The following is a 20,989-nucleotide window of genomic DNA, read 5'->3' as shown; positions in this document are numbered from 1 at the left end:
GTAATCAGTCTAACAGTTATTAATTTTACCAATAAAATATCTGCTCTATTTATTGATAATTTGATTTTGAAACATGGCTAGGTACCCAATGTTTCAAACATATTCAGGTTTCTATGATAGCTAGCACCAGCCTCATTACTCTGTTATCAGACACTTAAAAACATTTTAGCTATATTTTTTTATTATTTAAGTTTCCAGTATTCACAAAATAACAAGCACTCTTCCCAACCCACTTGTTATTTGTGACTTACAAAATTAGATAATAATTTGAAAGGTAAAGCAAGGCTGACAAAAATATCAAATGTTTCAAGTTTTAAATCCAACAAAATTATGTTACCAATCTCATCCATTTATCTTCTAAAAATATAGCATGGTATTTGAAATGTGACAAAATTGTATACAATAGACCTAACTTTAAACATGTATTCAGCTGATATGGGTATTAAAACTTTAATTAAAAAAGTACAGTACAAAGTTTCGAACTTAGGTTATCTTCAGCTTAACCTGAAGGACCCAGAAGAAAGATGGAATGTTGTTCTTTACTTTAATTTCAATAAAGTTTTAATACTCATACTAGTCGTCTTAAGGATACGTTTAATTCAAGTGAGTTTCTTGTCATCACGAATAATTTTAAACATTTGAGTTGTCCATCAATGACTCAATCTGTATAAATTGTCAACAGTAGAACAGCTGATCTCTTCAATCATTAGTGTTTTTGTTTTTAGTGTTTTATTTTGCAGAGAAATCTAATTTCTATTGAATGAATACATATTTTTGCATTATAAAGATTAACTTGCATTTGAATAGATTCCACACAAGTATGGTGCTATCCTAGATTTTGGAAAAAAACATCAAACAGATTTTACTATCAGAAATTATAACAGTCAGTATAGTGAAAGTCTACAGTGGTGCCTTAGATTTGTAACTGAAAGGTTTTGGTTGAAGCTCACTTGTGCCTAGTTGTTTCTTGAAGTAAGGTACTTTACCTAAAATTTAATTCAACTGGAAAATGAATACCAGCTAACAGCTGGAAATTAATCTGCAATGATCATAATAATTTAGTTTGCCACCAAAAACTAGTGAAGCAGCTGGCTTTGTCTTTTTTTTTTCCTTTTCACTTTCAAGCAGAACCAAGGAAATAAAACCTTTCATTGAATTAAGAATTTCATACAAATTTTGTTCTTTTGTTTGAAATAGTACTCATTTAGCCTTATCTTAAATAATTAACTACAGTTACCCTCCCAGTTGACCTCCACAGCGAGTAAAGTACTTGTTATAATCAATTCTAAGCAACAACTGAGCTAGATGAGGACTGGCTTGGTGGCTTCGTACACTAGACAGAATCCGAAACAGAAGAGATGTGTGGCGCTTGAAGTTCTGTAATACAGAAAATTAATATCACTCAACATTTACGTGTTAAACATAAATGTTGAATAAGATATAAAGAAACAATTAATATTCATAAGTTTCATTAAGCTTACAGTTTGAAGACAAGTGACATTTCTGGATTTCACTAATAAAGATTTGACAATTATCAAAATATTGCATCATTAGCTGAACTATCAGAGTTATTCACTGTGATGACAATATTACATTCTGCAGAGATGTCATGCAATAATTCATTACTATATGGTTCGATATAAGTATAAAATAACATACCTAATAAATCAAAGTACTGCACACTTTCTACAGATGTGCCATGCAATACTTCACTAATAGGTGCTTTTCAACATGTATAAATAAGCATACTACTAAATCTAACAACATGATTACTGAACATACTGTAGAGATGTGTCACATAATACTTCATCACTAGATGGTTCTATCCAAGTATAAGAGAACTTAGGCATAGTAACTGTAAGAAATTGTGTGGTGTGCATTTTGTAAAGACATGCTATGAAATAATTTACTACCAGGTGATTCTCCATGAGTACAAAAGAACATACTTCTAGTAAACCTATGAACTTGAAGACATCACATGTTGTGGAAACAAACTGTGAAATACTTTACCACTAGGTGGATCTTTACAAGTATAAAAGAATATGTAGCTAATAAATCTAAGAACCTGACTTTACATTTGGTACAGACATGCTATGCAGCATTTCACTACAACTATAAACAAACATACTAGTATTGAATCTAAGAACCTGGCTTTTGTAGTTAAAACTTTGTATAAGTATGCCATGAAATACTGCACCAATATAAGCTTCTCTACAAATATAACAGATTTGTTTCTTTGAAATTAAGCACAAAGCTACACAATGGGCTATCTGTTCTCTGACCACCATAGGTATCAAAACCTAGTTTTTAGAGGTGCAAGTCCACAGACATATCACTGGGAGCAATATAAAAGAATGTGCTAGTAAATATAAGAGCCTAAGTATTAAATTTTCAGAGACATGCCATACAATACTTCACCACTACACTGTTCTCTACAAGTATAACAGAAAATAAACCTAATAAAAATAAGAAAGTATTGCATATTAAATTTTCAAAGATATGGCATTCTCAACCTTAAAGAATCCAAAAGCTCACCAGTGTTATGTCATTCAAGCGCAAAAATTCCTGAGAAGACATTTGTCCATGACTGTTGGTCACTAACACACATAAAGAAAGACAGAGTTCCACTATTTCCATAAGACACTGATACACCTATAAAGAAAAGCAAAATCTAATTTAAAATATTTTAATTTCCAACAAAACATACAATGTTATAATTTTTAGTTTCTACAATTTCACTGCCTATGCAGAAGATTTATCAAACAACCACATATTTCAAGTAATGTCAGATTACATTTTAAATTACAAACCCTAAAATGCTAGAAAACATCCTAATTGTCATCCTAACTGGGTAGGTTAATATTTAATAAAATTTGTTATGACCTGAGGGTTTATTTATATAATTTCTCGTGTACAGTTTTACTTGTTTTATTAATATTGATAAATATAAAAAAAGTTTCCAAAACACTTACTGGTTTAAGCAAAAGGAAACTTTGAGAAAAGACTGATGACAAGAAATTTTCATGAGCTAGTTGAATGGCTTCAAAATCTTGGACTGTCTTAACTTTTTCTTCTAACTGGGTGAAATTGCTCTCAAGCACATCCACCTGTAAAAAATATGCACTTATACAAAATAAAATGAATGAAAAACAAGAAAACAAATTGAAATGGGAAGCTAACACCCTACAGCCTCAAATCTAAAGAAACAAGCATTAAACCTAGTTATAAAATATCTTCAAATGTACTAATATCATATTCAGTATGCACCAAGTTATGAAATTGAAAAGAATTATCACACTGAAAAGGTGGAAAGGCTGGTGCAAAAGTTAATCAGATGAGCACTGTTTGGAAGGTTCCTGATGAGAACCCATGGAATATGATGTATAAAGTCACTCGTGTAAGGCCTTACCCCACTTGTACCAGATGCAAAGATGTGTTATTGAACTGAGCAGAAAATATGCAAATCTATCTAGATGGTATAGAGTAGCTATGGTACACCAGAGTATATTCAGTGGGTTAACTCCAGTTCAAAACCATGTGGCATTGGGTATTTGTCTTCTGGTCAATGGTAGGAGGAAGGTCCCAACAGTCTTCACCTCAAGACCATAAAGTAAAAAGAAAACAAGTTATGTTTCAATGACCCAGCCAGATTTTGTGTGCAGATCTAGTACACAACCAATACCAGGCCATTTGGGAACCTTACATCCTGGTAACAGTTAGATGGGTAAATACAAACATGGTGGGCCAACTCTTTCTGTTGGGAATTTTTCATCTGTTCAGCATTGTAAGAAGAGGGCTCCTTCCAACCAAATTTGCAAAGACTAACTTTGGTTCATCACACACCAATCCAACATTAGACTGCCCAGGGACCAACATCCAGACAGCAGTAGAAAGAGAGATAGCTAGCCAGTGAAATTTGTTACATGCAGGAAGAAGCCTCCTTGGTCCACCAACCCTGTGGCTGGGAACTTGTAAGTGGCAAGGACAGGTTTCATGCACCATTTTCAAAAATAAATTTCATGACTTTTCCATGACTTATTTTTGCCATTGGAATACATTTATGCATCTTCAGATAGATCAAGTAAAAGGCAGATTGTAGTTTTATTATTATTTTAAATTTTTAATCATTTTACACTGAGTCAAATTACATGTGATTAGCTTTTCTATTTTCTCAGTCATGTAACAAATGAAAAGTTAACAAATATATATATATATATATATATATATCAAACATTATTACTGATTTTTAACTTCTGCTAGCTAACTGTTGATTAAAGTATCAAGTTTTCATGCCTCAACTTTTCTTTGGTGGCAGACCTTCTATGACTCTTACCCTTTTCTGTCAATGCTCTCAATTCCTTCATTTTTTTTATTTTTACCTCCTCAGGAAAACAATCTATTGATGTTGTTAGAGCATCTGCATCAGTTTCAAGCCTCCTTTTCTTATTTTTGACTCCTCAATTTCATCCATTAAATATTTCCTTTCTCCATTTGCTTTAATTTTTCTTTCTGAATCTTTTGTCCATCCAAACACATCATATACTTCTGACACTGACAAAATTAACCCTTTACTTATAATTAACTTTAAAACTTCAACTCATGCCAGGTGAACAAGTACAGTTCTCTTTGCAACATACGTCCTCCTTCTCATATTTCGTTGGCACACTTCAAAAAATAGAACTAACAACCCTTTCACTACTTATTACAACATTTCAAAGCCTTATCTACCAGACAGGAGACCAAAATAGAAGCTGTAATTTCTATTTGTTTCAATCTCATTCAAAGGCATTGAATATTTACTTATCTTCAGGAAACATCAGAGGTCAAACCAGGAATACTCTTCTCAGTTACACTCTTAGTACTGGATGACTCAAGTGACTTTATCAGTCTTTTGGTTACAAAGCCAGTAACAATATTGTGTATCTCCTTCAAGTCATTCACAGTGTCTGTATCCAACTTCATTATACTTTGTGATATATGATTTCCTAATACCTCACTTTTGACAAGTTCACACAAGTCTTTTCAATACACTGAATATACCTTTTGTAGGAAATAGCATCTTTGGCCTGACTGTAAGATAATGGCTTCTTTACATCATTTCTTTTTACACAACAAATATCTTAAGAATTCCCTTTCTAATTCTCTGATTTGCTGACTTAAAGGGCTTAAAATTAACATCTTAGATAGCCTAAAAGCAGAAAATCAAAGAATTGTAGAACTATCCTGTTTCTTTAAAGGTTAACATTTTCCTACACTGTAAAATATATTTCTAACAGATACTTTCCCTTACAAAAAGCTTTCTCAACTTGTACTATCTTCTGTTGGTGCAAATTTTTTACTCACCACTGTCTTTGTCACATCCACTTATTACTGCATACTAATATGCAAATTATCATGCATCAACCCTCCACCAATAGTAATAGGAGTGTGAAACCACCAATATTAAAATTAGCACCCTCTCTAATCATACACTTCAAGATTGGTCATAACCAACAAAACCAATTTACACCAGGAGTGGGGAGGATAGGTAGAAAATCAAAAATAATTTAGAAAAACGTTAAAATCTTACCTCCACTCACAAAAAGTTATATGAACAGTTCAATAGAACACTTCATCTCAATAATGGAAGTAAAATGACCTTGTCTGTTTTGTCTTTTTTTTACATTTTATATTGATGCATAGAGGATATATTGAATGGAGATTATCAGTCAACACCTGACAGCATCTGGAACAGTACATCAGGTCTGTGGAAGGAAGAGTTTCAATGTTTCAGTCATCTCTCATAATTACAATTCATATAGTGCATTAAAGACTAAGTATACTTGGTCAGGCAATGTTCACCAGAGAGTGGGATACAAATATGCAATAAAGGCCTCTTCAAAGGGAAATAAAAATTAATTATCACCACAAACAAACACTTACAGCACTGATGATGTCCCCAAGGGCAAATAAAAATGTGCTACCAGGGAGGTGGTAAGGTGATGGATCTGATGTGAAAAAAACATGAAGAGGCAACAATCATTAGGAGAAAGGAAAGAAATGCCACCCAAATCCAACCCAGATGGGAAAAGGTCAAGGGAGAGGAGAGGATTTTGCAGAATAAACATATGGACTCTGGAACCACAGAAGGGAGCAGTTAGAGTCATACCTCCTCAAAGATCCCTAATCTAACAAAGGAGGTGTTGGAATTGGGCGATAAATACATAACATAACATACCCAAATAACAAATTCACCAAATGGGAAAAAGGTCTGGGCAAGTACCCTGAAATGACAAGTGACTAAGAAGCAATTTAGTAAAGGCTGCTCAAACCAAAAATGATACAAACACTGAAAACCTTGTCAGGGCAATCATCAGTGTTCTGACTGTAACATGAATGAAGTGAATTCCCAACATGCAAGAGCCATCACTACATAAGCTGAGAATCCTGGTGTCAATCCATTATACATAGTCAGGATTTCCACTGTTATGTTAAGAGCAGTCATAATCCTGTCCACCTGAAACTCTGAGCACATAACTCCTGAAAATAAAAGAGTAGATAAAATACAGGGTGGCCCATAAGTCCCTACCCATCCATATATCTTACGTATCCAGTATATCTGTGTGCTGTCCATCATTCTCGCTGCATAATATTATGTGACGCTATGTTCTGTGAGACATTTTCCTCAACATAGGAGGGGTTATTGTTCCAAATGCCGTGGTAACAGCTGCCTTCAACTCATCATTAGTATTATAACGTGGTTTGGACACAATGTGGATGGGTAGGGACTTACGGGCCACCCTGTATATTGTAACTTTCCCAAAAATAGAATAAAAAGGTAAAAATAAGAAGTAAAAAAGAAATTCATGAAAGTAAAACTCTGTGGAGAGTAAACTGTGACTCAAAAACGTCTAATCAATAGAACAGTCAATCAAAGTGATTAACATGCACAATTAGAGAAGGAGTCAGTTACAACAGGAGTATTTTAACCTCCTATTGATAGAGGGTTGCTGCATGATCACTTGCATGTTAATATACAGTAATGAGTGAGAGTAACAAAACTATTGGAGAGTCCACATTTGTGCTAACAGAGGGCAGTACTAGTGGAGAAAGAGTTTTGTGAGAGGAGGTAAGATATCTTTACACATAAAGGTCTGTGTAAGGTGGTAATATTTTTGTCATGTTAAGTTATCACTATGCTATCAGCATATTACTGGCAATTAGTGAAGGACTTTTGTAAGACTATATTTTCTACCCAAATCCAAACTTTGAACACATAGATGTAGTGTAAGAACAATTGCTTTGTAATTTTGGGCACCCTACATTAAATACATTAATGCATACCTATCAAAATTTACATGTACATATGAAATAAAACATAAAAAAGATTGAAGAGAATACAAATGTAATTTTTCTGTTTATTCACAAGGAAATAGGAAACTTAAAAAGATGATTAAGCTAAACTGTGCAAGAAATGTACATGAATATGGTGCCAATGTGAAAAGATGAAAGTCATGTTTATTAGGTGATCAGTGTCTAGTTTCTGCAATAAGACCACCTCTCAACTTAGATAATTTGAGCTTGGCTTCAAGTGTGACCACAGTGAATAGGTTCTACTATAAATTTTACACTTTAGTTACTTTAAAAAATATAACTTTTTATTCAAACAAAGAAAGGCTAATTATGCTCATATCAAAAATCATGTTTTCCTACTCATTTGCTTTCGACCCTGCTAATACAGAACTATAACACAGGAAACGTTCACATTAAATTCAAACTTGACATAAATATATTTTGATTTTATTACTTATGGACTTGTGTTATTATATGTTGTTTGGGAACTTTGGTATAAACATAACATTTTTTAATTTACATAAAGTGAACTGAAGCATAGTATACACAATTACAGATAAATACAATGACCACAAACTTCAGAGAATCTTCCTAATTATTTTACTAACTCAACATTTAAGATTTCTGCCTTCATTAAAAGAATGATTTCTGTAATGATACCGTTCATTAAAAAAATTGTATCCTCTTGACGAAGGGGTAAAGCTGAAATGTTGAATAAATAAAGTAACTAGTAAGATTCTATGGAGATCATGGTCATTTTTTTTATTTGTAATAATTGTAATGTATTTCAATCTCCAAAATATATCATTTGTAAAATTTGTTAAAGGCACAATAAGAATACAAAACCAGGCATCATAGATACTGATGACTAACCTGAAAATGATAATTATATTTACAACACATGCAAAACAACAGTAACAAGAAACAATAACACACAATTTACTTTATGTAATTTATAAGTCTTTCTTGATGAATGCTTATTTGTCTGAATCACCTGCAAGTAGTACTGAAGGTTGTCAATAAGAAAAGCCATGTGTGTTCGGAGCTGCCACAAAGGCGTGTTGACAGAGTCCGACCAACGCCTTATTCAACATTTGTATGGCCCAGCACTGATGAAGCTCCAGCTGTGCTCTCCGTATGGCAAGAAGAAAACGAAATATCACACTGTACCTGAAGTGTAGTTAACAAGTACAAAAACTCATTGACAAATGTATTTAATCATTTATAAAACTGACGAGTTCAGTACCTACAAGAAACAAACATAAAAAATAAAAAGTGATTGTACCTTTAAGAAGATAAAGACAATATCTGTTCCAAAGTCACTACTTAGATAAAGCATTTTACCTCAAATAAAAACATAGAATATCTGATAGGAACATAGTATTCATCAATATTATTTTAATATTTATAAATACAATAACAACTAATGTCCATTATAAATATATTAAGTAATAAATACATTCACTAATTACAGTATCATAAATGAATAAAAACTATCACAAATACACTATTTAAAAATATTTTTTTTGACTACATTTACTATGTCAGTGTATATTAACCCTTTATTTTCACACTATTTCAGAATATGTGCATATGATAGGACTATCCTCCACTAATCATACTGTGTCACCCATACTAAATTGTGTAGCTTCCTCAACTATCCTAGCACAGTTCTCACTTATGAGAGTTGGCAGTTATAAACTAAAACACCAAAATAACAGTAGGGAGGAAGGGTAACTCTAAAAATGGATCTACCTCCTCTCACCTAAAGGTAAAATCCTACATTGAAAAAAATGTAGTGGCCAGTAAAGGTGCAACAATATTCAGTTAAGCAAATCACCACTGCCTAAAACAGGTGTGCCATAAGAAGAAACTAAGGTATACTTGAGGTTATAACACTACTTCTGAAACAGGTAAGCTCCTCACCCAGTAAAGAAAGAGTGACATATATAGGGAAAAAACTACGAAGCAGGCACCACAGACTGACTCTAGAAGAAAAATGTACAGCACTCTGCTTTTCAGCAGCGTAGTATAAACTATGATGGGAATCAACACAGAGTGGACATACATTAACAAAGAATTATGTGCCAAAAAAAAAGAGTCCTAGGGCACACTACAGCAAATCCATTGATGTCTTGTTGGTGATACTGGTAGAAACAGGAGTAATCTTAAGATAACCTTAAAAAATAAACAAAAAACATGAAAAGCATCATCATTAAGTAGTAAAGTGAAATTTAGAATCAGCCCATTGTCAACACTATTTGTCCACATACTTAGTATGTCATAGTACATGATATAACGATACTTAGTAAGATGTAAGATAATGTGGTAGAGGCATAAGTGGCTACAGCTAAAGGACAATAAATTGTATTCGAATAGGACAAGCACAATCTGCCTGGATAAAAAACATAGAGGGAAGAACCTTGCATAAGTATTTTCGTAGATCAACAAATGCAGTCTGCTAAGGTAAAAAACAGGGGAATTACATTGGGATACCTCATATTATGTCAAGTGCAGTTCGTCCAGGTAGAAACCATCCAGTGGAAGTGCCTTGCATAAGATGCAGAGATCAACAGGTGTGGTGTGGCCAGGGAAAAACATCTGGGTGAAGAATTTTTCAATGCTACTAAGTCAAGTACAGTCCAAACAGGCAGAAACATTGAGTGGAAGCACCTTGTATAGATATGTATATTATGATCAAAAAGTGTGGTCAGTTTGGGCAAAATATCCAGAGAGAAGTTCTTTGGATCCAGAATAGTATGTTATTGCATATTTAGCAATTATAATAATAACACTTCTTTTCTCACTGAGTGGGTACTTAGAATAAGTTATGAGTTTGATTTCTTTTCTTGTACAACAACACTCAGGGGGAAACCTCCATGATCCACTACTCAAGTGAGTGGTAGAACCACCTGTGTTCCACTAGATTAAAAAGATAAAAGGGGAAGAATATGCACTGGGGAGTCTGAAAAAAGGGCACACTGGAGACTGTACAATGCATATTTGAAATTCCCTATTTTCTAAAGCAAAAAGCCCCAGATGATAAGAATCACAGGCCAGAAGGGATGTGAAAAAATCTCCAACTGCTTCACTCATGAAGTCCATGAGTAATGGTCCTTTACATGCAATACATTGACAACAAAGGTTTGATATACACACACACACACACACACACAAATATATATATACAACTGTAAAAAGAGTCCAGTAGTCTTACAGAAACACTCCAACTCTACAGTGAGCATTTAGAAATATACAGATTTAGTGCAAATGGCTAACATTCAGCAAACCTGTCCAGGCAATGCTGGGAGTACTGTCCACAAGTACTGGGAGTTGTCCACATATCTGCTAGAATGATCTTCTTCAAAAGTTTATGGATTTGAGCAACTAAGGACATAGTCAAGTGACAGTTTTGATTTTTGAATTTCGCACAAAGCTACACAAGGGCTATCTGCACTAGACATCCCTAATTCAGCAGTGGAAGGCTAGAGGAAGGCAGCTAGTCATCACCACCTACTGCCAAATCTTGGGCTACTATTTTACCAACAAATAGTAGGATTGATTGTAACATTATGATGCCCCCACAGCTGAAAGAGTAAGCATGTTTGGTGGGACAGGGATTCAAACCCATGACCCTCAGATTGAATGCCCTATCTCACCTGGCCATGCCAGACTGATTGATTTGATATGTTGAAACACTGTGCAGCTGGCAACCTTCCACGGAGAAGTCAGAATATGGTAGCCGTGACGAGTTGTTGAACCCATCCAGTAAGAGTGACAGGAGATATATTTAGGGAAACAAAGGAATTCCAAGAATAAAGAAGCAGGAATGGGAGCTAAAAAAAATTGGTACAAGACATAATGCAGAGAATGCACAAGACAAAGATGATGATCTGGATTCATACATGAGTACAGACTATAAATAGACAGAAAGGAGATGGAAAAAAAGGCAAAACAACCTTCACAGACAGCAGCTGTCTCAGCAAGGAAGGCCAGACCTGGACAAAGGATAAGAAAAGAGGAATGGTAAATTATACTGGAAACATTAATGGCATATAACATGTTAATGATGATGACTACATACCATGAGGAAAAAAAGAATGATTTTACAAGGAACATATAACAATGGGTTCAAAAGGACAACCAGACAATGCATGAAGAACAAGATCCCAATGTGGAAGAACATAAGGATGAGAAGGAAAAACAAAAGGAATGAAAATAATTGGAAAGGTGAAAGTTTTACAGAATCAAGAAAAATGGAATGTATTTGACAGAACAGCCCAATAACTAGCAACCATTCACATGGATAAAACCTGATCAAACAATCATAAAGAACTGACACAGATGAGGGACAGAAGGATGGAAGCCATGGAGAAAGAACTATCATCTAAGGGTAGAACAATGTCTCTTACACATAGAGAATGAGGAAGCCCTAATGAGGTGCTATGTGAGGAGTGAGTCCCTGTGCTGAAACAAGGGACAGAACAAGAGCCACACAAGAAAATAGGGTTTGGTGATGTCTGATCATGGTTGTTTCAGGAGAAACCTGGACAGATGTAAGAGCAGGGGTTGCTGCTCCAGTAAGGGTCAGGGAAAAGGAAACCGCATCTGAGCTGGACAATATGGAGTAACTAGTAAAAAACAACAAGTAGTAGTCTGGACAGTGGAAATTACTCTGGAGATTAGTCTGACAGGAGGAATGGCACATAAACGAAGGACCTTCTAATCCTAACTGAATGCATCGACCTCCAAGAGCTGAGTGGCGTGGAACTGGAAACTGAAAGGAAATAAGTTTGGCATTCCAGTGAGTGACAAATGTATCTGTATTTTAGTAAGGCAAAGAAAGGATCTCTTTGCATTAGCAACTTTAGTCAAATAGTACAACCATTACCTCCTTACAATGTGAGTTAACCACTACTAAATGAAGAGGCACATAGTTTCCATAGACTAGTAGATAATTATTGCCTTCTAGGCTATGGCTCTTCAGGAGTTAGACTTCAAGGAGAAGCACTACTGCTCAAGTTCAAAACCTTTCTTTGAAGATACTCATGTTTCATAGTCATAACTAGTAGTATATGGGAAATACAATTTATTCATCAACTGGAGTCAACAAATAAAATTTAGCTTCTAAGATATACTCTTAATTTCAACTACATCCATTGGTTGATTGGGAATAACTTAAAAATATATTTCTTTTATTTTTTTGAGTTATTCAAATCACTGTCATAACTTGTAAGTTTAATCCTATCACTAACTAATAAACTGAAACAAACACCTGTTGTTAGCTTTTCTCCTGAATCCTTCAGTTAATTATTTAAAATAAAACAAAAAAATTCTTTAAAACATACAGTGGAATGTGCTTTATGGACCTCAGTCTACAGTCCAATGTTACCACACATTCCACTATAGCCCAAAGTGCTGTTATTTAGTTAAAATATTTACACAATGATTCTTTGAATGCAAAAAGGTGATAAATAAACCTAAAATTTCTTTAACTGAGATTTAATAAAAACTTTGTTAACACCTTTCTTTCCCATTAAAATATGTACATATCAGTTTTCTAGACTCTTAGGATAAACTTCAATTTTCTTTTCTTTTGGAAATTTTTCATATGTATAAGTTAATTTACTAATCTTTGGATTCTAAATTAATCTTCTTTCTGAAACTTATTAATAAGATAATTAATACGACAAATATGCAAGTTATTTTATAGGATAATACTTATTTTTCTTTAGCCTACACAGAAATCTGAAAGATATAAAATATGTAAGATATTTATCACACATGTATGACTAAAAATGACCTTCACTATTCATAAGCAGTAATTAATCCTGTTGCATTTTTTTATAACGTTTAAAACTCAAAACAATAAAATATCAGAAGCAACTTCACTCAGTTCAGACATATTAGGAGCAAAAAATAAGAAAACTTAAAAACTCAAGTAATTTCTACATGCACACAGTTCTGACATATTAGAAGCTAAAAATAATCACAGGTCAAAAGTCAAGCACCCTTCACATGTTTGCTGATGGCTCAAATGGATAATTGAAAGAAACTTTGCTACAAAGGTACAACATTTTGACAAAAGCTTTTCAAAATATTGTACATTTGTAATAGTTACATTCATTACCCATTCAAATCATCCACAAATTTTATTTTCTAAAAAGTTGGTCCCTCATTTTCAAACTTACAAATGTTCTCAATACTGACTTTAATATCTAATAAACACAAGTCAAGCAGATTTCTTATATAATCAATACTGAATTTAATACCTAACACACACATCAAGCAACTTTCACAAATAACTACTCAGTACTGACTTTAATACCTAATACATGCAAGTCAAGCAACTTCCATATGCACTCAAGTATTGACTTCAAAACCGAATACAGATAAGATTTCAAAATATGAATTTAGTTTTAATATATAGTTTTACAAAAAACATAACATTCAAAACATCCTACCTTTCTAATATCGTAGGAGTCAACAAAACATGTAGAGGCCATGGAACTTCATATGATAAGCCTATTCTACACCACCCTGTCTCAACTTCTTCAACTTTCTCTGGTTCTGGTTGAGAGTATTCATTAACAATAATACAAAACCATTATATTTGATAGTTCAGTAATAATAAAAATGCAACCAATCCATCTAAATAAGAATAATTTAAACAAAAAACAGCCACATCTGACAATACTGTAGCTTTAACTAATAACCAATTACATCCAATGTAAGTTCAATAATTATAAACAAAAAATATTTATTGATATTTATTAGATTAATATTCTTAAAAATCAGTCACACATTTCAAAATATACAACTTAAAACAAAAAGCACTGACGTATGAAAGCTTGTTAGTTTTATATCAATAGCTCTTTGATTACTCAAAGATATAAATAAATGAAGAATTAAAGATGGCAATACTCGAGACCACAATAAAAGAAAAGTAACTGGGATATGAAGACAATGACAAACTTTGATACTGAACTTACACTATAAAAAGTCAAAAAACTTGCACAAGATCTGTCTGAGAGTAGACTGACATATGGATTAGCTCTGTATCTACACACTTTATTGCCTCCTTTCTCAATATTACTGTGACTAATAATCAGTTTCCTGACCTGCATTCTATGATTTGGTTTGTCTTACAATGTTGTTTTCTGCACCATTATTAATTATTTTTATTCTCTTGATTATTTACTTAGGATCACAATATCTTCTTTAATTTTATTATTACTATATATGCATCTCACTACTACTATTTCTGTTGTCAGGTAGCTCTTAAATTACATATAAACTTTCACTCACTGAGATGAGATGCAATGTACTCTTCTGTTACTTCAACTTTTATATATATGCATGTTTTTTTATAACAAAGCCACCTCAGGCCATCTGTTGAGACCTCTTAGGGGAATCGAACCCCTGATTTTAGCATTGTAAATCTGTAGACTTACTGCTGTACTTTCAGGTGTATGTGTGTATATATATATACACACACAACATATATTATATAGTTAGACTAGCTGACAAATTTTAAAAAATACTGCTTCAATATTGTTTTTCAGGTTTTTTATATCAACTGGTTTACTGTTCAGGCTGAATGGCAGAAATTATATTATTAGCATCTGGTTTTTTATTTGGTTATCATTCCATTCTAGTCATGTGAGTAATGACGTTCATTAGGTCTACTCATACATCTCATAAAACTTTCCCTGTAAGTCAGCAGTAAGTTCACATATTTCCAACACTAAAATCCAAAGTTCAGTCATCCATGGTGGATAAAGCCTATTGGATAGCTCTGCAATTAAAAAAATTACTTTTTAGAAAGCCTAGTATCAATGTAAATGAAGTTTGTTTTTGTGAATTTCTCATTGACTCTGTTCTGGATGACTTCTCCATACTCACTTTTGTGGATCATCTCAGAATTTTATCAGATCCTTTCACTTTGAATTGAATCTGGAAGTTTCTGACCCTTTCTATTCCAAAGGGATATTGAAGCTGTACTTTATATCACCTCAGGGTTTTACTTCCATCTTTTTCTGATGCCACAGAAAACAGGAGATTAGAGACTGGTCTTTCCAGTTCATTTACTATCATGGTATCTTTAATTCTCAAGTAGATGTGCATCTCATTACTACCTTTGCTAAAGGGTTTAGATGACAATATTGTCTTCTTTATGTAGATGTGCATCTCATGACTACCTTTGCTAAAGGGTTTAGATGACAATATTGTCTTCTTTATGTAGATGTGCATCTCATGACTACCTTTGCTAAAGGGTTTAGATGACAATATTGTCTTCTTTATGTAGATGTACATCTCATGACTACCTTTGCTAAAGGGTTTAGATGACAATATTGTCTTCTTTATGTATATGTGCATCTCATGACTACCTTTGCTAAAGGGTTTAGATGACAATAGTCTTCTTTATGTAGATGTGCATCTCATGACTACCTTTGCTAAAGGGTTTAGATAACAATATTGTCTTCCTTATGTAGATGTGCATCTCATGACTCCCTTTGCTAAAGGGTTTAGATAACAATACTGTCTTCTTTATGTAGATGATTACAGGATTCTTACTCAGTGACTGCTTAGAACAAAAACCCAATGTTAACACTGTTAAATTATGTTTACTTACGCTCATCCATACTTGGGCCAAAAGTACAACATTTTATTGGAAGAAAAGATCTCTATGTCAAAACAGGTAATTACCACTGATTTGTGCCAGTTAAAGAAATGGTAAATTATGTAACTTTCAATCAAAGCACACTACATTCATAGATCAGAAATAAAGTCAAAACAGCAATGAACAAAACTAATTTAATATACTGTTCTTACATTCTTACAATGATTAGAATGCATTGTATCTTCAGTTTGAAACTCTTGCTATATTTGCATATGGTGTTAAGGGGTGTCTTCAAATCAAACTATCGAACAACAAACTTTTTTTTTATTAGAAACTTACTATTAAAAATATATCCATTCATTTTCCATATTTTTATTTCAGAAAAGAAAAAAACAATTTGACACATTTTATTTAATCACAGTGGCTTATAAGATATGAATGGCTGTTTCAAGATTGAATGATTCTGGAAGACGAGAGGATTGACTTTCAATGAATGCTAAAATTCAATAAATAAAATCATGTTTTTAATAAACTAAAATAAAGATTTGTCCATGAATATACTGAGTATTTGTTTTGAATAGTCCATGTGCAAAGTAATTTTCATTTTGAGATTCAAAATACTTTTCTTCATCCTAAAAATCTCAGAGTTCATTTGTGTAATATCTAAGCCATCTTAAAAATATTTAAAATGTTTCTTTCAGTAAAACTTAATATTTTATCTGTTATTTTCTCTACCCTATTTCTACACAGGATCAGTCAGTTTGATTAATCTCATAACCACCAAAACAAATCAAATCTAAATTATCCTTCTTTGTAGAGTGACTACAAATCATAACATGCAACTACATTAATTTATTTCTAAAGTTGCTTTAAGCTCATAACAGTATATACATTTATTAATAATTAAACATTATTATTGCTCTTTTTATTGCTTTTTGAATGTGTCTAACTAGTATCTGTGTCATAATTTGCAAATAATCACCCAGGGATTGTGCAGCTCAAGTTAAGCACCCAAATTAGGTTACCAAAGAGTTACTTGCATGTGTCTCTTGTGAAACATCATTATTAATTACTTAGCCTAATCTAATCAACCTAAAAATATTCCTATTTGTAAGTTTTAGTTACTTTCAAAATAATAAATAAAGAATAAACACAAAAAACAGGAAATAAATTACTTACCCAATCCTCTTTTTTCTTGGTGTGAATTTTCAATAAAACTTAACCCTACATTTTTTTTTTATACTAATGGTAGTAATGCACTAAATTTTTATCAAATGAAGTAATGGACCAAAGAACATAGACAAATGACATACAAAACATATACAATATCTTATGACTCTCAAAGTTTTTCTGACTTCCTAACTATGCAATAAAAGCCATTAAAAATTAAATCAAGCTAGTCATTAACTTCTTCCTGAGAAAGTAGCTTTTACTCTGAATGAAATTGTCACTTATCCGTTCAGAACACAATATTGTACAATATGTCATTTGATAGATGAAAACCTTAACTTTCTAATGGTTGAATGTGATAAATATAATTAAATGTGAAAGAGAACTATTAACAAATCTTGAAAAGAGTGTGTGTCACATGGGTGTATTAGGGTGTTCTGATTTTCAAATCAATAGCTCAGATATTAAATGTTATTGAAAACTATAAAAATTATGGTTTGTCTGAACAATGACAATTTTATAATGAGTAATTTACATTTGATTTCATATTTTTTCAAGGAGTGGTGGATAAAATACCAAGAAAAGATACCTAAAGAAAATGTGTCATGATGTCACACTAGAAAAAATACAGGATTTTTTAAAATACTGCCTTGTAGAATTAAGAAATTAAATTTATGATCTATTAAAATATGCATTATTAGCTAAGAATTTATGCTCTACTAATTGGTATAAACAAAAAATAGTTTAATAAAATTTTGAATTTAAGACACTAAAACTTTGTGTCATTTGCAGTAAAAGATGCATGTGATGAGAGCGGTAAGAGCAGTTTTGACACTTTCAGGCAAATCCTAGAATACAACAAAACAAAAAATTCCAGTACACAAAACATGCTGTTGAAAAAAATGAAAACAACAAAATGAACCTACACACATTTATCTCTAAATTGTATTGTAAAACGTATTTTTAATTCAATTACCACAGTTTTTAGATTTCAATAAATAGGATTTTATTCATTTATTTAAATCTGAAAAAATTCTTTAACACTTGCCACTCAACATGACCTGCTTCAGTCTTTACTAATGTATTTACTATATATATCACAGTTTGTTAGTTTTCTTACTATCAGTAGTATCAATTTACATTAAGTTATGCAAAAGTTTCATTTACATAAATTTTATTCAATTATGCAAAATACTAATAAAACTTACATAACTTTAAATAGTTTTTACAAAGATTCTAAGCAGTGAATAGACATCATTGAATATATGTATGAATGATGGTAATATATATGTATGAGATGGTAATAGACACATTACATCATATTGTTCATAATGTGATCATTACTGTTGAACTCTGACTCACTAGGACTTTTTTTACCTATTTATTTCTAGTTATGATACCAGTTAAATTATAGTACTTTAAAAACTCTGTATATATACTATGCTGATTTTTATTGTTCTAATAGACACTACTGAATATATGAATGAATGATTCTGTGGATATTATATTTGGCAGAATAATGATAACTTTGTTAATGGTTATTGTTTTCATCATTATCTGTGTTAAAATAAAGTTTTAGGTCTCATAGACTTTTGATTATTTATATTTTTTTAGATTTGATTTCTCTGATAGAAGTTTTGGACTACAACAAAACTCTTTGTAGTGCAGTACTTTTATATAAGCTTTTACAATACCTAAGGAAAACTTGTAAGCCGAAAATATGAAAGATTTCATATTTAACTTCAGCATTTATTTTTTTAACTAATATTTTGACAAGTAAAGTAGTTTAAAAGGTATACAACAAAACTAGCACAAGATATTCACTTCTAGCAAAAAGTATCAAAATTTCCATCACAGTGTGACCTTTACTGCATCAAAGTACAGTTAAACCACCACTCTAACATTAAAAATTCAAATGCAAAGTTTAATATTATATAAAGGAAAATAATATCAAAAGGAAATATTCAAATAATTTATCAAACTTGATTTGTGTGTCACATGACACATCTGATTCTCTTAATTTTCAATATTCCACTCAGGAAATTAAGTTACTGATTTGTTGGGTCAGAATATAAAATTTAAGCCTTCATCCTTCTTGAATTAGTGCAACAAATAAATTCATTCATCTTCCTCTGAGGCTTCTGAAATACTGTCATATTTTTGAATAAATTTATCTATAAAATGTGTCCTTGTTTAACTATGTTTACAACTTAAAGAAAAAAAGTTTTTTTGTCCTCTACAACTTGGTGAGGGTTATTTCGTTTGTGGGTAGAGAGATTACATCATATTGTTCATATGTGATCATTACTGTTGAGCTCTGACTGACTAGTGAACTTTGTTTTAACCTATATATTTCTAGTTATAATACCAGTTAAATTATAGTAGTTTAAAAACTGTATATATATACTGTGCTGATTTTTATTGTTCTAAATTGCATATTTGAAATATATAATACATTAAATTAAAAACATCATTAGAAAAAAAAAATGCTTTGTTCATTGACAGCAAAAAGCCCAAATCCAAATGAGTATGTACTAAATTTGTCTTCAGTATACTTTCACTTATTGCTATCAAAAGTGACTAAAATATAAAAATTACAAACTTATTAGATTAGATTATAAAAATTATATACAATTTGTTGTAGTAGTTAAAACTATAGCACTTTATATGAATGAAGTGTGTTTGTAATTCATTAATGTTGTATGTAATTTGTTTTTATACACAAAGCTGTCCAGTTGTGATAAATGTTATTTGGTGAACTCTGAGATGGTATTGAGCACTGTTGTAAAAAGCAATAAAACTAATCTAGATTTAAAAAATCTATTAGTTTTGATTGGCTGTTATAATATGCAGTCATTCTAGAAAGAAAAACTGTAATTTAGACTTTTATTTTTCAATTTTTTATTGTTAACTTTACTATGGTAAGTATTAGGATAGAGAAAATATAAAGTTTTACAGAAAACAGGTTCTAGAGGATATACAAATGAAATACAAAAATTTTTAAATGAAGAGCTATTTATTCTTAACATAATACTAACATCAAACTCATATCAATCAGTTTTACTGATTCAGTAAATGTACAGACAAATCTTTAGTAAAAGTTTATTACTAAACATTCTTGTTTTCTGGGTACAACACACTTGCAAAGTTTACCAAAAACTTACCACATGCTATGAATATAAACTTAGTAAATTTAGAAATTAGTACACATTAATATGTACAACTTCACAGAAAGTTGGTAGGTGCAGAGCACTAAAGCTGTTTACATACAGTTAACACATAGAGTAACAATAATTTTTATTATGCCTTTTAATAAATTCACAAAAGCTACTCAAGTAGAAAAGTTTTGCATATCTTTAGAATAACTGAATGGATATTCAAGGCTTTTCCACTAAAATTAAGTGAATCATATGGTGTTGTATTTATACCAGCAAATTTTATAAGCTGAATTTTTAGAAATTATTTCAAATGCAGGATATTAAATTATATTTTTATTAACATCCAATCAAATTAACCAAATATTAAAACTGGGGTGGTATGTGAGTAAATGTTTTTTAGGTTCCTTAGTTAATAGTGATTATAAATCAAGTTTTACAGTTTACACATTATACCTTATGAATAGTGTATTATAGGAAAGTGAAACTGCACAGGAATGTTAAGGATATCATGTGAATCCACATGCCGCAGTTGTCAAGTGCTGTCACCATGAATATCATTATGTTCTAATGTCTAATCAATCATAGAAAAAGCTCAAAATGTACTCCTCCAACATCCATAATGCACTGGAGTCCTTGTGTTGATTCTTCAATATAATATGGTCAATAAGAAATTTAGCTGTAAAATTAATTAGACTATTACCTTAGC

At 31.8% G+C, this 20,989-nt stretch overlaps 1 protein-coding gene and 1 pseudogene across 3 annotated transcripts in view; both read right to left on the bottom strand.

Annotated features, from left to right (window-relative positions):
* The window catches only part of LOC143239052 (gamma-tubulin complex component 4-like), a 403,661-nt gene that overhangs the window by 316,176 nt on the left and 66,496 nt on the right, over positions 1-20,989 (bottom strand). The gene's annotated exons all lie outside the window — the stretch shown is intronic.
* The window catches only part of LOC143239778 (gamma-tubulin complex component 4-like), a 59,198-nt pseudogene that overhangs the window by 1,519 nt on the left and 36,690 nt on the right, over positions 1-20,989 (bottom strand). Inside the window, exons 11-15 of the transcript XR_013021365.1 lie at positions 13,797-13,902; positions 8,327-8,502; positions 2,973-3,107; positions 2,536-2,652; positions 1,238-1,377 (exon numbers count right to left, since the gene is read on the bottom strand). The product of XR_013021365.1 is annotated as a gamma-tubulin complex component 4-like (transcript). The remainder of the gene's footprint in view (positions 1-1,237; positions 1,378-2,535; positions 2,653-2,972; positions 3,108-8,326; positions 8,503-13,796; positions 13,903-20,989) is intronic.

The sequence above is a fragment of the Tachypleus tridentatus genome, chromosome 13 (assembly GCF_004210375.1).
Source record: "Tachypleus tridentatus isolate NWPU-2018 chromosome 13, ASM421037v1, whole genome shotgun sequence".
In the NCBI taxonomy this organism is placed as follows: Eukaryota; Metazoa; Arthropoda; class Merostomata; order Xiphosura; family Limulidae; genus Tachypleus; species Tachypleus tridentatus.
Note: the sequence above shows the minus strand (reverse complement) of the source record. Positions and strands in the feature narration are given on the sequence as shown.